This window comes from Rattus rattus, chromosome 7, assembly GCF_011064425.1.
Source record: "Rattus rattus isolate New Zealand chromosome 7, Rrattus_CSIRO_v1, whole genome shotgun sequence".
NCBI classification, from domain to species: Eukaryota; Metazoa; Chordata; class Mammalia; order Rodentia; family Muridae; genus Rattus; species Rattus rattus.
Window position 1 is genome coordinate 55,743,500 of NC_046160.1, and position 20,241 is coordinate 55,763,740.

The window sequence follows — 20,241 nt, forward strand, 5'->3', positions numbered from 1 at the left end:
CAAAGAATCCTCTCCTCGCCCTATGCAGCAGCTGTTCCTATTGTGCGGTCTTTTCTGTCCATAATAAGATTTCACAGTGAAACAGGCACAGATAAAGGAAGGAGAAAAGTAGAGAAAGAGGAAAGGACTAACGAAGGGAACGGACTGACAGAACAAGTGGTACCTTCACATTATGCTGTTGCCTGTATATTGCATAAGCCTTCCCCTATTACCAATTTTGTCACGTGTATTTTTCCACATAAAAATATGTAAGTGTGAAGAAACAAACTCACTCTTCTATTTGTTACAAAATGTTTAATTTCCATTCCAACAATCTCATCATTATTGTATTTAGAATGCATAGTTGCCTGCTTGAGCACCTGAGGAGAGCAGCCTAGGTACAGTACACCTATATATTTTAAGGTAATTTCAGGCCTTTTGGTAGCTAACCTAGGTACCACACTGAGCATCGTTGCTCTGTAGGACAGGGTGAATCACTCCAAGGGAGATAATACTGGAAACTGTGCAGTATAATAAGCCTGAATGTACAGGGTAGTAACTACTTTTCTATAGTTGAAATTCTCTCCCTCCTCCAAGCAGAAGCAGTTCTGATGATGCTGGCAAACAACTGCACTTGTTTAGAAACAGCGTTTCATCATTTTCCTTTTCGCTGAGGATCACAAGGTACTCACCAAATATTACCTGTTAGCTACTTGTTCCTGTATGAAATTATATTGCTCAGAACCCATTTCTCATGCTGCTGTGTTATTGACTTGATTCAGGAAATGGTGTTCTTGCAATAGCACAGAATGAGCTCTCAAGGAGTCCCTGGTGCCTTTTCAATTATTTCTGTTAGAAATAAGGCTCTGCTTCTTATGTGGAACAGTTTTAAAATTTATCTGAGGGGCACATGGTGGCTGATAAACCACTGCACGTAAAAACAACCGTATAGAAACAGTGACTTGGAAGTCAAGCAGTCTTTCAAAATTCAATAAAGAACCACAAAAATATAATCCTTCAAAAGAGTTGAATTTTTAAGTCACTTTTATTAAGGAAATGAAAGGAAATGAAATAGATCCTTTCTACAAAGTCAAAAATAATCTTGCCAATTTGATTACTACTGATGACCTTCTCCGAAGGCCATCCGGAAACCTGGAAGGATTAAAGGTACCGTGGCCTGAGAACTTATCACTGCTTCACAGAGTTGTCGTCATACAATTGAATTAACACAAGCAAAGCTATTTCATGAGCCAATCTTTCACATGGCATTTCCTTCTATAACTGCAAGTCTTTAGGTACTGAAGCCCTCCCCACTTCCTGTGGCATTATTAGGACTCACTTTGGACACTGGAACATGAATACAGGAATGTTGGACACTTTAGGACATAGACTCTGATTTCTGCTGCTTTCAAATTTTACGGTTTTCCATGCTCATGAGACATACAAATTGCTATGATTGATAAGATATAAATTTGTGAACAGGGAAGGGTCTGCTTCGATAAATTGCATAAGACCAGTCCAGTGGGATTGGGAAGTCATGACTTTTGCAGAGTAAGATGGAATTAACATTGCCTAACATATTTTATTGTTGCCACATATTCTATTATATTTTGACTACATTATTGACTTTAAATAGATGTAAGCTGTTTGACACATCCTCTTGTCTTGGTGTTTTTGGTTAATGCATTAGCTGTTATTTGAATGTTGAATTTAATGGGAAAATGAGCACATTGCAGTAGGTTTTTTTTTTTATCAATTTCAAACCACAGCTCTGATTCTGTAGTGTGATGATAAAAACAGCAAAGGAAAATTACTATGATATTCTTTATACTTTTAACTCTGTTCAGAACTGTTTATAACCAGCAGTGAGGTAATTAGCAATTCAAATGGTTGTCTTATCAAAGCGAATTTAAAAAAAAATAAGCCAGTTTCTTCACTATCTAAAGGAAAAATAATTGAATAACTTTATTTTCAACCAGACTCAATTGCAAATCTTAGTTATCTTTAAATTCAACAATATATGATTATGTATTGGGATCCAAACTACTCATTTATAGTTAAAATAGCTAATTGGACCACCTCTTGTTTATGGGCCAGCATATTTATTAAGCTTAAAATGAAAGTGAATCTTTCTGAGTCAAAAATCATTAGAATATTTACATAAAAATATTAAACAAAGAAAATATAGAATAATAATAAGCAATTGTTGGATTATATTGCCATTAAATCTCAACAGAAAATGCAAATGACTATAGGGCCTGACATGAGATATTCTTGTATCCTTCGTTCTACTAGATTCACGGCTCACAATAAAGCAAGATAGAGAAGGAATGAACCAAGGAGGGATAACTAACCCGAAAGACCTTCTGAAAATATCATAGAAACTTCCTAAATATATACAACATATGTAGAGAAAGCGTTTAAATAATAAAGGGGCCTCAAAGGTGCATGAGACATCAGAGGCCCACACAAAGCCTGATGTCAGAAATGGGCTGCGTGCCTGTGTGTTTCATCACTTAAATTTCATGACGAGTCCTTTCAGTTACACAAACTTCCGGAGCTGTAAATACTTACCTATTGTAGTAGAAAACCACCAGACACATTTCTATGAGTTCTTTGAATAGCCAAATCAGAGTGACAACTAAAATCTTCTTTTATAAGTGGCTCTAAGCACAAAATGCTGAAATATTGTGTATCATTTGTTCTGATCATCCTGAGAAGCATAACGAGGAATTTTGTTGTCACGCCGTGTTGCCACGTAGTTCTGATTGATACACTATCCTCTCCTTTCTTGTTTCCATTATGATTAAATAATCTTTTTAATTCAAGCTACTGTTCCTCTAGAAATCAGTTTCTCTCCCTTGAGATAACAGTTTATCTGCAATTCCAGGACGTGCAGGCGTTACTTGGCATCTTTTTGGTCCAGCACACAGATCCATCCTTTAGAACAAGCCTTTCACTTACATAGCATCTATAGATGCCTGACATATCTCTAATGGATTCTGCAGAAGTCTGTCATTTACTTCACAAGTTCTCCAGGGAGTTACCCTCAGTCTTCTCATATGTTGCCTCTGAATTGAGTGCTCTATCTACATCTGTCACAGTTTCCAGCTTGATTTAGTATTTTTTTTTACTTGTACAAAAATAGTAAGGCAGTAAATGTGTGCAATGCTCACAGGTAGGAATGAATGTGTGCGATGCTCATTCGATAGGAATGAATGCTACCGTTTTCTAGTGGTGAGTCTTTGCCAGCATGCATTCACAGCCATGTGAAATCATTTCAATATCAGGAAGCTCTGTAATTTGGAAAGTCTAAATTATGAGTTTCTGGATTCTGTTGCAGAGGATTTTATTGAACATGGTCAGTCATGGATCTCATCCTGTTTTCTAAATCAATTTTCATTAAGTCATTCTACATGCAGGTAAATCAACGCTTTCCATCACTGTGTATGTTAAAAATTAACTAGCTGATCAGGAGAATATCTGTCTTCTATAATAATAGTAGTAAATAATAATAACAACAATAATAAAACGATGGGTAGTGTTACATATAAATAAGAGGATTAAAATGACCTTAAATACTAGTAATTTTCTCTACTTTCATAGTAGATTTACAGGATCTACTGCAAGCTGACATTACTTCTGTTCTCTTCCTAGGAAGCCTTTCCTTATGTGCTTTGTCCTTTTGATTCACACTATTCCTTCAATCAAGTGAATTGAAACTTTGTTACTGAACATTTTCTTTATTGTTACAAGATTGTAATAGTCACATTTTAATTATACATTTATTGTTAGTCATTACAATTCACCTTTTACTTGCTTTTTGATAAATAAATATGCATTATAGAAATTAGGTAACATTGAGTGGACCATTTACAAAGAATAATTAATGATATTAAGCCTATTCTCTGTTATATAACCACATCCATTTTGTTCAAAACACTTCTCTGAAATTTCAGAAGTGACCATATTTACATACTCGTTAATATGTAATTTGTTCACAGGTTTCCTAAGCTAGTATTCTTAGTATGTGCTATTTTCTGTCACATATTTCCTTGTTATGTTCGTCAAGCAATGTGTAGGATTTATTATATATCAATACTTCAATTTATAACTGCACATTTCCTTTGTCTCTCTCTCTCTCTGTCTCTCTGTCTCTCTGTCTCTCTCTCTCTCTCTCTCTCTCTCTGTGTGTGTGTGTGTGTGTGTGTGCGTGTGTGTGTGTTTCTAATCTGTATGTACAATAGCACCCTTAATGTCTTTATTCATTCATCTTTGGTGTTTTAATTGATTTTTATCTCTTCTCTCTCATAAATAATGCTTCTAAGAAATTGTTGCACAAGTATCTGTTTTTATTTCTTTCGAATATCTATCTGGAAATGAACTAGTTGAGCTACATACTAATAATATGTCTAAATTTTTAAGGGGCTGTCAAAATCTCCTCCTCATATTTTACATTCCCACTAGCAGCATATGAGTGTTTGCACATCCTGGCTAGCACATTTTATTAATTAATTCAATTAAGTTAGTGAATCAATTTGTTGGCACCTTAGTAGTTATGAAGTAATATCATTGTGACTTTAATTTGTATTTCTTAATGCAAATTGAATGTTTAACGATTCTGAGTATTTTTCTTGTATATTTTAGCTATTTGCAAGCATTCTTTTGAAAAGTCTTCCTCTTTTCTTCACTTTTTTTTGTGATGCAAAGCTTACTCCTCTAGTCACATCATAGTCTTTATGTATTCTGGATGCAAGAACTTTAAACACTATTTATGATTTATAATTAAACTCTCCAGTTCCAAAGATTGCTGTTTCAGTGTCTTGATGGTGTTTCAGGAGACATAAAATCACAGTTTTTCATTTATTTTTGTGAACTCTTTTATTGTTATATCTGAGATTCCAAGATCATGAAGAAGTACCCCTGTTTTTTCTTCTGAGAGTTTATGGTTTTACCTCTTATATTAAGGTTGTTAGTGTATGAGTAAATGTTTATAGGTGTTGGGAGTTATGAATCCCATTTCAGAGATTAGGGTAGTTCTCGATCTTCATCACAGAAAGTTCTGGTAAAAGGACTGAATAAGTGAAAATAAAGTGCTAACTCCATTTATCTAACAGCCCCTCCATAAAAGGTTTAGGGAATATCGCAGAAAAGAATTGCAAAGATTGAAAGAGCAAGAGTTTCAAGAAGACTGGTGCAAGGCACTGCCTTCTGGACATGAAAGGACTGCTGGATTCATGAGTGTCCATTGGCTTTAGTTGCCTGCAGAAGATTTGCAAAATATCAAGTCATTAAAATTCCGCATGGAAGAGAAATGAGTTCACAAAGTCCTAGCCAGTTTTATTCAACGATGTTGGCCTTGGTAGGTTATTCATGCTTCAGTGTGTGGCCATGTACATATATAAGCAGCACTAACTAAACTCAACAGCTTGAAAGAGGACATACAGTTAGTTGCAAATGTGAAAGGGAACAATGGGAGTTGGGACACACACACACACACACACACACACACACACACACACATATATATATCATCATATATATGTATATATATATATATATCATCCACTATATACAAATAAAATAGGTTTAAAGAAAAGGATGTGGGGGAAAGAAACCCTGATCAACTGTAAGTGGGAATGCAAATTGGTGCAGCACTGTAGAAACAGGTATGGAGGATTCTAAGAATGAAAAAGAAGTACTGTATAGGTCTGGAGAGATGGCTCAATGGTTAGGAGCATGCACGCTCAGACAGAGGATATGAGATAATTTCTGAGAATTCAGGGTCTCAACAAGTTATTCCTTCTGCTCCAGGAGAATTCCCTTGTACTCCTCAGTCATCTGTACTCTCATGAGGATATCAGCACATGCACACACACACACACACACACAGAGAGAGAGAGAGAGAGAGAGAGAGAGAGAGAGAGAGAGAGAGAGAGAGAGAGAGAGAGAGGACAAAGACAGAGATAGACAGAGAAAGACAGATAGGGACAGAGAGACAGAGAATGAGACAGAGGCAGAGATGGAGACAGAGAGACAGAAAGACAAAGAAAGATAGAGAGAAAGAGAGACATATTATAAAATAAAATATTTAAAAAGAAAAAAACAGGACAGCTAACAAATTGCCTAACCTAAGTTTTTCCTGAAGGTCTCAAAGTAAAAATACCATAGATATATTGTAATATCCATGTTTAATGCTGCTTAATCACAGAGTGCCATGTATTGGAACCAGCCTAGATGTCAATTTACAGAATAATGGATAATGAAAATGTGTCTCATATATACTATAGAATTTAATTCAACAATGAAGAACATACAAATTATGAAACTTGAAGGAAAAGGAGGTGGGCCTCTAAAATAATATATGCAGTAAGATAATCAAGTCTCAGAAGGACAGATACTGCTTGCTCTCTTTCATATAAAGATATGAGCATTTAATTTCAATGTATGCATTTAGGTTGTAGACACAGTGGTTAGCAATCAAAGAGATAGATAGGCAGAGAATGGACTTGTTGGGCACCGATGGGAGGAGAAGCCCTTGGTCCTGCCAAGGCTGGATCCCCATTGTAGGGGAATGTCAGGGTGGGGAAGCTGGAAGTGGGAGTGGGAGAGGGAACACCCTTATAGAAGAAGGGGAGGAAGATATAGGGGGCTTAAGGACAGGAAACCAGAAAAGGGAATAACATTTGAAACGTAAATAAAAAGTATCCAATGAAAAATAAATAAAATAAAAAAACCACTTTTTATATTCTTACATTTATTTTCATACAACCATGTCATTATTTTATTGATTATTTTCTGTTAAATTCTTTCACCATTTCCATAAGCTATTTATCATAGTTTTATGATGTGTTCTAATAATAACTCCAATGTCTACATTGCTTTTTTGTTATGTATTTTCTCCTTTTGCATTTTGGTTTTATTTCAGTCCATTTAATTGCAACCCTAGAAATTCTCTGAAATGTGTTTTATTTCATTTTTTGGGAGGGGTGGATTTCCTGGCATTCACATCAAGGTCAAGGACAAACTTTCTAGAACTGGCTCTCATCCAGACATGTGAGTCCTAGTGAATGGACTCAGGTGCTTAGGCCAAAGAGCAATCTTATTAGCCTAGGGACTGTTTACTGTTAAACTGGCAGCCACTGGCACAAGAACTTTCATAGATAATCATTGTAACACACTTCTTCCAATACTATTAAGCTAACTTTTTACAGAGAGAAAGATTAGGTGGACAATTTTGAAACAATTGATGTTAATATTTAGGTTTTAATAGGCCACTATTACACTCTTAATGTTAGTTAATGATATTTTATCTCTGGTTTCATCTAAAAACCTGGAGTATCTTACAATAATCCTCTAGCTTGATAGGTCTTGGGAATCAGTATGTGTTTTCCTAACAATGAATTTGTACTTTTCCACCCATCTTTAAATTTTATTTCATTTTAAATAAGCACACAAGCAAATGGATTTCTGTGGTATTTCATGCATACTTGTTATTAGTCGATCAAATCCTACCTTCCCACCTACTCCTTTCATGCATCTCACACTCAGAGACTCTCTGGCTTGTATCATTCCCATCCTCAAATTCTTCCTTATACATTCACACCCTATATTCTCTACAAATTAATGAAAATATAATACCCCAACTAGTCACAACTACAAGTGTAAGTAAGAGTTAACTAGCCACTTCTTACTTTCCTTCTAATTTAGAAATTGTGTGTGTGTGTGTGTGTGTGTGTGTGTGTGAGAGAGAGAGAGAGAGAGAGAGAGAGAGAGAGAGAGAGAGAGAGAGAGAGAGAGAGAGAGAGAGAGCTCATTCTAATATAGACAAAATGTAATGGGTATTGACACATGGCTCTAACTCATTTCAATTCACACTTTAATTCACATCATTGTTAAGGAATGTTTTGCTTTCATATTTATTGTTGTTTAAACAAAACTAAATTCTTACATAGATTTTGTGAGTGCTTGTAATATCCTCTGTTATTCTAAGTTTCTAGCTTCATATAATCTTTTGACACTGATGGTGAACAGCAATGGCCTGGCTGAGCTCCTTAGGTACTCCAAGTTGAGGGAGGGTGGAACTGCAAGTGAAGAAATAAAAATACTTTCTTCTTTCATTTCTGGATTAATGTGCCACTATACCCCATGGTTTGAAATTTGACATGCGGAGTCACAGCTGAAATGATTCAATAGTTGTACACTACACGGCAGTAGAGTTCTAACCAGTGTTCCAACACTTAATCAACAGGAGAAAGGTCAGTGGGAGAGTCAGAGGGGTATACTTTTTACTCTAGCTAATGACTCTTATGAGTGACCCTGATATTGAAAGGATATCAGTGGTGAATGACTTGTTATACCTCTCTTTTTAGTTCCTTACAAAGCAGCAACAGCATGGTTACACATACAGCGGTGGCTCCACATTTCCTGACACTCACCCTATCTGCTCCATGCCCTTGGTAGCCTGGGTTTAAATCTTGCAAAGTGTCAGATCTTCTATTTGTCCTCCCTGCTCTGCATTCCAGGGAATCGGATCTAAGGAGTTTTACATTTCAAAATGATCTTCTTTGCCCTACTTCTCTACACAACAGAAAATAACATTAGAAAGTAAGCAGGTTTTTAATATTAATTAGAAAAAATGCATGAATTTGAATGTATGGCTTAAATATTACATAACACACATTACAGTTTGTAGGCTTCCTGACTGAGAATTTTAAAAGGGGCTACTGGGTGATTTAGCTTGAATTGAAGCTAATAAAATATGCAGAATAAGGCCCTTTCATAGGCACTATAGTGCATATTATATTCCATCCATGTATTATGCAGCCATGTTAACATATGAAATCTAACTCAGGTGACATCAAATGATAGTCATGTATAAATCTGCCTTCTCTTTATTATCACCCAGAGAAATGCTTTCTCAGTGCCCAGGGATCTGCCTCATAGCAGCTCATAAGGCAAAATAATGCCAAAAACCTCACATAGAAATAAAAAATGTAGAATCGAATTAATGCACTGTAGTGAAAAATCTACTGGATAACTACTTAGAATGCCTGGCATTTTAATTTGAGCAGTTGTTATGGCAGCATGGTCTTGAAATTGTTGTTTGGTTTATAGAATTTTCTCTAAATCATGATGGATGTCGACTTTCAAAAGAGTCGTCCCTGCTGCGTTCCCCACTGTGAGAGTGTTCCTCAGCTCTGCATGCACTTATGTGCTAACATGGTCCTTTGGTCTAGGTGCATACAAGCTTATTAAAAATCTTAAAACGAATATTTAGTGATAATTTGCCATTTTGTTTTGTTTTTTAATTAGTCTACACATGAGCTAAAATAGGTGGCAGAATTATAAGCTATGCCTAAGTAGAAATCAAGTTATGGGTCTAACCTTTGTCCACACTTTGCATTGTTCTGTCATTTGTCCTGAGAAAGTTCAGAGGCCCATGTGACTGCATTTGCATATGACCTTGTTGTCACTGTTTGTTACCTGATTCATGGCCTCCTCCCCAGAACTCAGTGTCCATAAAGGGTCCATGTCTTCCACGCTTTGTATTATTTATTCTTATTTAAGTATTCAAGATGTCACTAATTTACTTAATTATATAAGATACCATTTTCTTTTCTTCATATTCTTTCAGAATACTTTTAATTATACCGAATTACAATAATGTCATTTGACATTTTCAAAGTATCTCTTACCCATTCCATCATTCCTAGTATTTTCCTTCAAAATAACTACTGTCTTGTTCTAAATCAATCAGTCTAGCAAGTAAAACATTCTCCATGTCTCCTGAATGTTATATTCCCGGACACTTTTTACTACTGCAGGATGGACTTCTCTGATGATGGCTGAGTGAGGACACTGACCTATCGGATATAGTAAACTATCATTAGCAGCCATTTGCTGTTTAACAGAACAATAGTACTGGGTTTTCTTCTAGGTCTATGGTCTGTGTAGACTCAGGCTCTCAGTCACCTGAGCAGTGTTATGGTTGTGTTTCAGTCCATGGAGTGTGCCTTAAACCCAATCCCATATTGATTGGCTAGTCCCACGGGTAACCACTTTTGTACTCATAGTAACCATTTGGTGCAGCTTTGTGTCACTATTGTACCAGTGCATTGTGCAGGCAGGCCACCATTGTAGATAGAAGCGTTTGTGGCTAGGCTCGTATTTACATTTCTTGTTTAGTAGTGTTCAGAGTGCCTTTTTCTACTGTGAATGCTAGTATATACATGTGATGACCCTAGGTAAACAGCAGCTCAATTTCCAATTTCCCCATATTCAATAATATACATATATATATATATATATATATATATATATATATATTATACACACACACACACACACACACACACACACACACACACATACACACACAATAGGGCCTTACCATCACTTTCTGGAGACCAACCAATACTATTGGAAATTGCCTGAGTTGTTTGAGGCACTTTTTGATAACAGATGTACACCCATTTCCTGTACTGGAGGCTTTATTTGGTGATGAGAAATATTCATCTGAGGCTCCATTTGCCTGTTAATAACAATTTCATTTAGACTGCCTTAATATGTATGTATATTTTAGGAAGCTTCTACTGTAGTATAGTCTACTGCTTTCTATACAACCACTCAAATGGCCCTTAGTACTAGCTGTGCTTGTCCGTATTCCCTTCCTCACTCATCTTTTCTCATTTCTCTTTATTTTTCATTCAACCATTACAGTCCCCCATCCATCCATAACTATCTAATCCTATTTTTTCTTCCTAGACTGATCCCATTCTCTCTTCAGTTAGCTTCTGTGCTTAAGTGGATTGTAGCCTTCTTACAAAAAAAAAAAAAAAATTAAAGGCCTTACATACACATGTAAACTAAACATGCAATATTTGTCTTTTAGGGCCTGAGTTATCTCACTCAGGATGACTTTTTTTGTATTTCCATTCATTTGTCTGAAAATTTCATTATTTCAGTATTTTAATGGCAGAGTGATATTATATTGGGTAAGTCTACCACTGTAATGGTAAATTACTTAAACTGCTTTGGCTCCCGGCAGGTCGCATGCTTGCACCTGCCCAAGAGCTCTCTGGATTCACGAATGAAAAACAAATACACTAGCTAATTTTGAGGCAGTCCTCCCCCCCGTAGCTAGTATACACTCTCTTCCTCCAACTTTCTTGAGTCAACGTGCTAACTCAACATTTCATCTCTGCAACCGCAGATCCAATTGGGGAGTGGCCTCTAGGGCCATTTTCCCGAATTCTTACATGGCTGGTTCGTTTCTTCCCTGTAGCTCTTATATCTAATCCATCACCTTCATGTCATGGTGATTCTCCTTCTCTCATCTCTCCAAGCTCCTCAATCTAAAAGTCCTGCCTCTGTCTTTTTGCCTAGCCATTGGCTCTAGGGCAATTCTTTACTATCAGTTGAAGCCCACTGGGGGCAGGGACCCTCAGGTCTGGAAGCGCAGCTGTTTTGGAGACAAAACATGATAAAGCATTAGAACCAATTCCAACATACCTTACCTTACCTTTCCTTTATCCACTCATCCATTGTTGGGCATCTAGTCTTTCCAATAATTGGCTATTGTGGACAAAGTAGCAATGAGCACAGTTGGGCAAGTGTCTCTGTAGTAGGGCATGGTCTCTTTTGAATTTATTTCCCAGAGTGGTAGAGCAGGATCAGAAGGTAGATCTATTTTCAGCTTCCTGGGGCATGGCCACACAGATTTTTAAAGTGGCTGTATGAATTTACACTACTACCAGCAATGGATAAGTGTTCTTCCTTTACAGCAAGTGCTTGCCAGCATGAGATGTCATTTGCTTTATTGATTGGAGCTTTTTTTGGAAAGTATAAAATAAAATCTTAAAACAAGTTTTGATTTGTGTTTCTCTTATGACTAAGGCTGTTGAACATTTCTTTATGTACTCCTCAGCCATTTGTGTTTCCTCTTTTGAGAATACTGTTTAGTACTTCCATTGTTTATTGGTTTATTTGTTTTCTTTGTGCCCAGTTGGTTTCTCTCTCTCTCTCTCTCTCTCTCTCTCTCTCTCTCTCTCTCTCTCTGTGAGATGAGATAGATAGATAGATAGATAGATAGATAGATAGATAGATAGATAGAGATTGATTTGAGTTCCTTCTATCTTTTAGATAATAGCCCTCTATCTGATGTATAGTTGGAAAGAAGAAAAACCAAAACTCTCTTTTCCCATCTTTAAGTTACAACTTTGACTGAATTGTTTGACTGAATCCTTCCTTGTATGGCATGAACAAGGATTTGTGACAAAATCTGTTGTGCAAAACCTTTTTTGAAAATTAGAGGTAGATGTCTTTTTTCTTAAATAAAAAATAATTCATCAGTTTCCATGAAAGTATTAACTGTTTTCACTTTCTGAGAACTTGTGTAGAGTCTTGGGTGTAAATAGTGGCTCTCTTTTCTGAATAGCAGTGTGTCCATGGCTAAGCTCCTTAGATTTATGAATACAAATGTTTGCTGTGCGTGTAATCATAGAGATTGATTAACTTTATCTAATGTGTTTAGATGCTAAAAGGTATCTCTAGAAACCTGTTACAATTCTTTCAGAGATGCGGCATTTACTTGGAAATAGTGGCAATCCAGAGTGGGCTCTGTGTCTTAGTGATAAAAGCTACAGTTCTATGGGCACCGACCTAACCTTTGCTTTCTAGGAAAGAGCTGCAGTCAAGAATTGGAAAATAGAAGTAAAGTGAAAGAGAAGTAGGATGACAGTGAGCATCAGAATGACGCAGAGCTTCCCTCTGACTTCATGAAGCAGTCAAAGAGGAGTCTACTATCTCACCACAGAAGACACATTAATAGAAGAGTCTGGTGGATTGAAGGTTACCTGTCAAACGCCTGTTTGCTTGTTTAAACAGGTCCGAGGAGGTGCAGCATTAGTTTATGAAGTGCCCCTAGAAGCAGCCTTTGAAAGCTCTAAAGTCTTGTCCCATTTCCAGTTTTATCCCTGCTCTGTGATTGCAGCTGAGGATGTGATCCTCCTGCTCCAATCAACCTACCTGCCTAATGCAGTGCCTCCACACTGTGAATGACCCTCTACCTCTGAAACCACAAATCAGATGAGCTTCTCTTTTTTTATATAAGCTGCTTCTGGTCACTATGTTTTATCACAGTAGCAGAAATGTAACTAATACTTAGGATACGAAGCAAAACCTAGACACTTCAGAAGCTTCCATGGGCAGTCAATATCCTTCCTGATCTCTGACCTGTCTTTAAGATACCACTTTTAGCTACATTAAAGTTAGAAAAATTAGTCATGTTGCTCACCTCTTAGAGCAGACAAAAATAACTCTGTGGGTGTGCCTATAATATAAGCATGTATGTTTGTGTGAATGGGTATGCAAATATATATATATATATATATATGCATATATATATATCTCACATCCTTATCATTTCCTTGAAATATAAAACAGACTATATATGTCTAAAATTATAAAATACATTCATTGTTAAAACACCAAACAAACAAAATTACTGATTTTTCCTTGATTTTCTTTTACACTTTTAATCAGTATTGGTAGAGCACTATTGCAAAGAGTTTCTTTATATCTGGACAGCACTAAGGAGTGATTTAATCAAATCTCTAGCTATAAGTCTTGATTTGTTTTGCTACTTTCTTGGTAAAGCTGGAAGGATGCCAGATGTTCAGTAGTTTTTTTTTCTGCTTGTTTGCAAGATTATAATAAATCATTTTTCACTTTTATAAAGGATTATTTTAATGACACTTACAATGCCTCCTGGGTCCAGGAAGAATGTTTCTCCCTATTCATCCATAAACAATTACTCAATTAGGAAAATATTTAAATTCAAATAAGTTAACAGAAGTCTCCTCCAGTGACTGAAAGTGTTATAGCTGTCACTACATGAGACCTCATGCTAGGTAATCCCGAAGGACTACACAGTGTAGGAAATGTCTGCACTTTTCTCTCCTTGCCTTGCAGATTCCATGGACATAGCATGCTCTAAATATTTCCTCGTATTAATTGTTACTTAGGCTATCATAATTAAGTGATTGTGTGATTATCTTTTTAATGGTTATTTCCCTATTAGATATTATAAAGTCTCTCAGCTTATTATTTCATTACTTAAAGTCTACTCTGAAGGTCTATACAATCCCACACGTTTAGTAGAAGCCAACAAAGCATGCTATCAATTAGGATAACAAGTAATATGTCACATTATGAAGTAGTAACACAGGTACCGCTATCTGCATATGTTTGTCAGTAGACAGTTGGGAGACAATGCTGTAAGCTGACAACTTGAGAAAACATACCATTCCCTGGACAGCTTGTCCTGGAAATTTTTATATTCAAGAAGAATGAAATTTTAGGATATCCACAGATACCCATTAAGGGTATTATATATAATTTTCAAAATCAAGTAGCACTTTGCAAAATGTTGGTAGTGAAGCTTTTAATTCTAGTCCTATGTGCAACATTGCAACTTTTTATTTATATGCTGTAGGATGAAGCGGTAGTCAGGGGCTGGTATCCCAAGGGATGGCTACATTTCAATTCAGGTTTTTTTTCTTCCATCTTTATTAAAGTGGGTATTTCTTATTTACATTTCAAATGTTATTCCTTTTCCCGGTTTCCATGCCAACATCCCCCTAATCCCTCCACCTCCCCTTCTATATGGGTGTTTCCCTCCCCATCCTCCCCCCATTACCGCCCTCCCCCCAACAATCCCATTCACTGGGGCTTCAGCCTTGGCAGGACCAAGGGCTTCCCTTTCCACTGGTGCTAGGCTATTCATTGCTACCTATGAGGCTGGAGCCCAGGGTCAGTCCATGTATAGTCTTTGGGTAGTGCCTTAGTCCATGGAAGCTCTGGTTGGTTGGCATTGTTGTTCATATGGGGTCTCAAGCCCCTTCAGCTCTTTCAGTCCTTTCTCTGATTCCTTCCCAGAAGGTATTCTTACTGTGCATTAGGCGAGGGGAAGGAATGGGAACTTATGGACAGGAAACCAGGAAGGGGAATAACGTTTGAGCTGTAAGTAAAGAAATATATTTAATAAAAAAAAAAGCTGGTAATTACGGCCCTTCTATAAAAATCAAGTAGCTTTGAAACAATCATACTATACTGAACGTTTGCCTCATTTATCATAAAAATGGGCAAATTTATTTACGGATATATTATTTATTCCTAGCTAGATATACATTTATTTTCAAAACTCTATGAATTGTGTGTCCATATCTACTTATCTGTGTCTAAATCAAATCCATGTCATTCTCTTCAAATTTGAATTCTCCTAAACTTTTATGCTTTGAAATCAGGTAATCACAATTACCTACATTCATGCATCACCTACATTATATACTTTCAGGGTAAATAATCAGATAGCATCTGCTAGCCATATTTTGTTTTAACTTGGGTTATTTGTACTGACTTTTAGAAAGAGAAGGCATTCAAAACAAATTTTTGTTGTTTAGATATCCCTTTTAAAATTATATTCATTTAAAAATTCTATTATGTAAGTTCTTTGTAGATATATGCAGAAGGATACTGTAACAGAAGTATGTTGACTAATTGTCTTTTTCTTTTTTTTCTTTTTTTCTTTATTTTTTCTTTTTTTCGGAGCTGGGGACCAAACCTAGGGCCTTGCGCTTGCTAGGCAAGTGCTCTACCCCTGAGCTATTTTCCCACAAAACCTTCCTTATCTTCCCTTTCACAGACTTTATCACTCCGTTTAGCCTTTTTTTTATTTTGTTGACATAAATAATTTGATGTTTACTGCCATTTCAAATATAAGCACACATTTTTGTCTACATAAAATCTAGGAATCACAAATGTGGGAATGCATGTTTTGTCAGTGGGCATAATTTGCTTTATGGTTATTTGAATCTGCATTTGTTTTCCTCAAGTGGTATAACTTTATTCTTTATGTTTTATAATTTTCCACTGTGCAGATGAGTTATGTTTCTTTAAGTATTCCTTTACTGTTAGTCACCTTGGTTGGTTCTATAACTTAGGTACTATGTATGTCTGCGTGTGTACGTATATATGAAGTATGTATGTGCATGTATGTATATAATCCCCCATGCTGACTTCCATAATAGCCATATAAGTTTACATTCTCACATACAGTTTATCAGGGTTGGTTTTTGCTCACTTTCCTGCCAGTATTTATTTGTTTTCTTAATGACTGCTATTCTGACTGAATGAAACAGAATTTTAGTGTCATTTTAATTTATTTCCCTCATGGCTAGTTAGTGCACCTGGTGCTACTAAGTAGTCTTGAAAATGGCTGCAATAGCACCAGGATAGGGGGCTTTCCAATGTGATCACCCATTTGAATGTATATGTGATAGAGTATAGTTAATTAGCTGGTTTTGGAGGACATAACGGAAGCATAAGCCTATTGACTGATTGTCATAGAAACAATTGTTTAAGACGTTAGAAGAAGTCAATGGCCTCACTTGCCAGCCCAAATCTGAGGAAGTATATTAACAGTCTCCATTTCTTCTGAATTGAGGTAAAGACTTGTCTTTACCCTCCAAATAGGTAAAGATAGATCAATCTTTCATAACTGGAAAAAAAAAAAGAGAGGAAAGAAAGAGCATTTGTTGATTCCTTCTCACCCCCTGATTGGTGTGAAAGATGCTAAGTCCTGGAACCTCATTGCTGCTGTTTCACACTCTTCCTCGTGGGCAGAGTAAGCAAAAAACCAGAGTTCTCAAGAATTGTCATAAATATGTCATTTACCTGCTGTGGAAAGTGCAGAATTGGGAGACCTAGGAAGCATCACAATGAAGTCTCAAGCACACAGATCCCACAGAAGACTGAATGACCCGTACCCAGTCTCATCATGGCTTTAGCATGGAGTAGATGATTAGCGATCTACTGCTGAAGGGGAGGCAAGAGCAAGTATGAGGCACTCCTGTGAGATGTAGCTTTAAATGAGAACACTGTACATGAAGAATTACTTTATGAGTAGATGTCCCAAGTAAACAAATTCATAAGCAGTATTTAAAGTAAAATAAAACATGACAGGATGGTGAAACGTGGACATGCGTGCTACAGAACACAAGTGAATGCTCCAACATGTGTACAATTAAATACCCAAGTATATGGGTAGGCTAAGCCAGAAGAAATAATTGAAGAAGTAGGGGCTCAAATAGTTCCCAAACCAAAAATATTAGTCTCCAAAGTACAGTCACATGGATCACTCCTTGGCCTCTTGACTAAGAAAAAAACATTAAAAAGCTGAATTCCAGTAAAAGCACATACAAAAACCACTGGTAGAGAGTTTTAAATTTTTAAATCAAGAATCCATAGTAAAAATTGTCAAAGTTACATAGAGATGAAGAAATTTCAAGGCATATTATACAATGTGAAACAAAAAGTAGAGAAAGATACAGAAACTTCAAAGAATGGTGAATAAAACTTGAAAGTGCTGCCCCTCACATGAAGAGTTGGAGGCCGGAGTGGGACAAGGCCCTGTGAATATCCAAACACAGCATCTGCGCTCCAAGTCAGCGAGAGGTTCAAAGTAGGACACGCGGAGTTAGACCACTGAGTAAGATGAAGACGACGAGGATGATTATCACTCTCTTGCTCTTCTAGCTAATAGTTTTGAACTTTGTGAATTTTAACTCCGACTTTAAGGTAGGCGCCATTTGTCTTTCTCTTACATCAGGCATTTATGTGACTTCAGGTCTTAACACTTTTTCAACATTCTCTAAACTCCAAGTCATTTCTTCTGGCTTTATTCATTATTGTTGCTTAGCATTTGACTGTTTCTTCTTCCACAAAAACACTGAACAGTTTCCCTCCTGAGTTCTTTTCTTGTTTTTTTTTTTTTTTATTTTTTTTTTATTAACTTGAGTATTTTATATACATTTCTCTATTGTTATTCCCTTCCTGGTTTCCGGGCAACATCCCCTCCCCCCCCCTTCCTTAAGGGTATTCCCTCCCACACTCCCCCATTGCTACCCCCCCCTCTCCCCCAACAGTCTAGTTCACTAGGGTTCAGTCTTAGCAGGACCCAGGGCTTCCCCTTCCACTGGTGCTCTTACTCAGGGATATTCATTGCAAACCTCACGAGGTCAGAGTCCAGGGATCAGTCCATGTATAGTCTTTTGTGTGGCTTAGTCCCTGAAACTTGTTTGGTTGGCATTGCTGTACATATGGGGTCCTCGGCCTCCTTCAAGCCTTCCAGTTCTTTCTCTGATTGTTCAACAGGGTCCTGTTCTGGTTCAGTGGTTTCCTGCTGTATATGCCCTGTATTTGCTGTATTCTGGCTGTGTCTCTCTGAGTTTTATCTGCATTCACATTTTGATCGGCATCCGTCTTTGAGTTTAATTTGTTCCTAGGCATCTAGGGTAATTCAAGCATTTGGGGCTAATAGCCACTTATCAATGAGTACATACCATGTATGTCTTTCTGTGATTGGGTTAGCTCCCAGGATGATAGTTTCCAGTTCCAACCATTTGCCTACGAATTTCACAAAGTCATTGTTTTTGATAGCTGAGTAATTTTCCATTGTGTAGATGTACTACATTTTCTGTATCCATTCCTCTGTTGAAGGGCATCTGTTCTTTTCCAGTCATTATTATAAATAAGGGCTAAATGAACATAGGAGCACGATATGTTGGGGCATCTTTTGGGGTATATGCCCAGGAGAGTATAGTTGATCCTCAGGCAGTTCAATGTCCAATTTCTGAGGGAAAGATCCAGACTGATTTCCAGAATGGTTGCACCAATCTGCAACCCACCAACAATGGAGGAAAGTTCCCCCTTTCTCCACATCCTCGCCAGCATTTGCTGTCACCTGAGTTTTGATCTTAGCCATTCTCCTGGTGTGAGGTGAAATCTCAGGGTTGTTTTGATTTGCATTTCCCTTATGACTAACGATGTTGAACATTTCTTTAGGTGTTTCTCAGCCATTCGGCATTCCTCAGCTGTGAATTCTCTGTTTAGCTCTGAACCCATTTTTTTATAGGGTTATTTGCTTCCTGCTGTCTAACTTCTTCAGTTCTTTGTATATTTTTTTTATATAAGCCCTCTATCTGTTGTGGATTGGTAAAAATCTTTTCCCAATCTGTTGGTTGCGTTTTGTCCTAACCACAGTGTCCTTTGCCTTACAGAAGCTTTTGCAGTTTTGTGAGATCCCATTTGTCGATTCTTGATCTTAGAGCATAAGCCATTGGTGTTTTGTTCAGGAAATTTTTTCCAGTGCCCATGTGTTCCAGATGCTTCCCTAGTTTTTCTTCTATTAGTTTGAGTGTGTCTTTTTTGATGTGGAGGTCCTTGATCCACTTGGACTTAAGCTTTGTACAGGGTGATAAGCATGGATCGATCTGCATTCTTCTACATGTTGACCTCCAGTTGAACCAGCACCATTTGCTGAAAATGCTATCTTTTTTCCATTGGATGGTTTTGGCTCCTTTGTCAAAAATCAAGTGCCCATAGGTGTGTGGGTTCATTTCTGGGTCTTCAATTCTGTTCTATTGGTCTATCTGTCTGTCTCTGTACCAATACCATGCAGTTTTTATCACTATTGCTCTGTAATACTGCTTGAGATCTGGGATAGTGATTCCCCCTGAAGTCCTTTTATTGTTGAGGATAGTTTTAGCTATCCTGGGTTTTTTGTTATTCCAGATGAATTTGCAAATTGTTCTGTCTAACTCTTTGAAGAATTTGATTGGTATTGGTAACTAGTCTGCTTTTTTTTAATTCTTCTTCTTTTCTAATACTTTTGTTTTCACATGCTATATCTTGATTACAGGTTCCCTGCCTTCTATTTTCTCCAGCTCCTCCCTACCCTGTCCCAGCTCCACCAACCTCTTTTCTGTCTCTCATTAAAAACAAACAGGATTCTAAAGGATAAAGATAAAATATAATAAGGTAAAAGTAAATAATCAAACATAAGAATAGGCCAAGTTGAACAAGAAGAAGGAAAATAGCCTAAGGAAAGGTACAAGAGACCAACTTGTTCACACAAATGGGATTCCCATAACAACACTAAACTAGAAGCTGTGATATATACCCAAAGGGCCTGTAGTGTGAACAGAGAGGAAAATAAACAGAATTAAATTTGAAAATTAAAATAAGATAAACATTAATAAAAGCAAAAAATAAAATGGCCCTGGCATGATATTATGAGATGTCTTTGAGTTCTTTTTCTGTTGGATCTACTTTGAGGTATGCATCTTACCCTTACGAGTAGTTTGCTTCCCCAGTGAGATTTCCTTAGAAAACAGTAACTTTCATTTTCTGGGGAAGGAA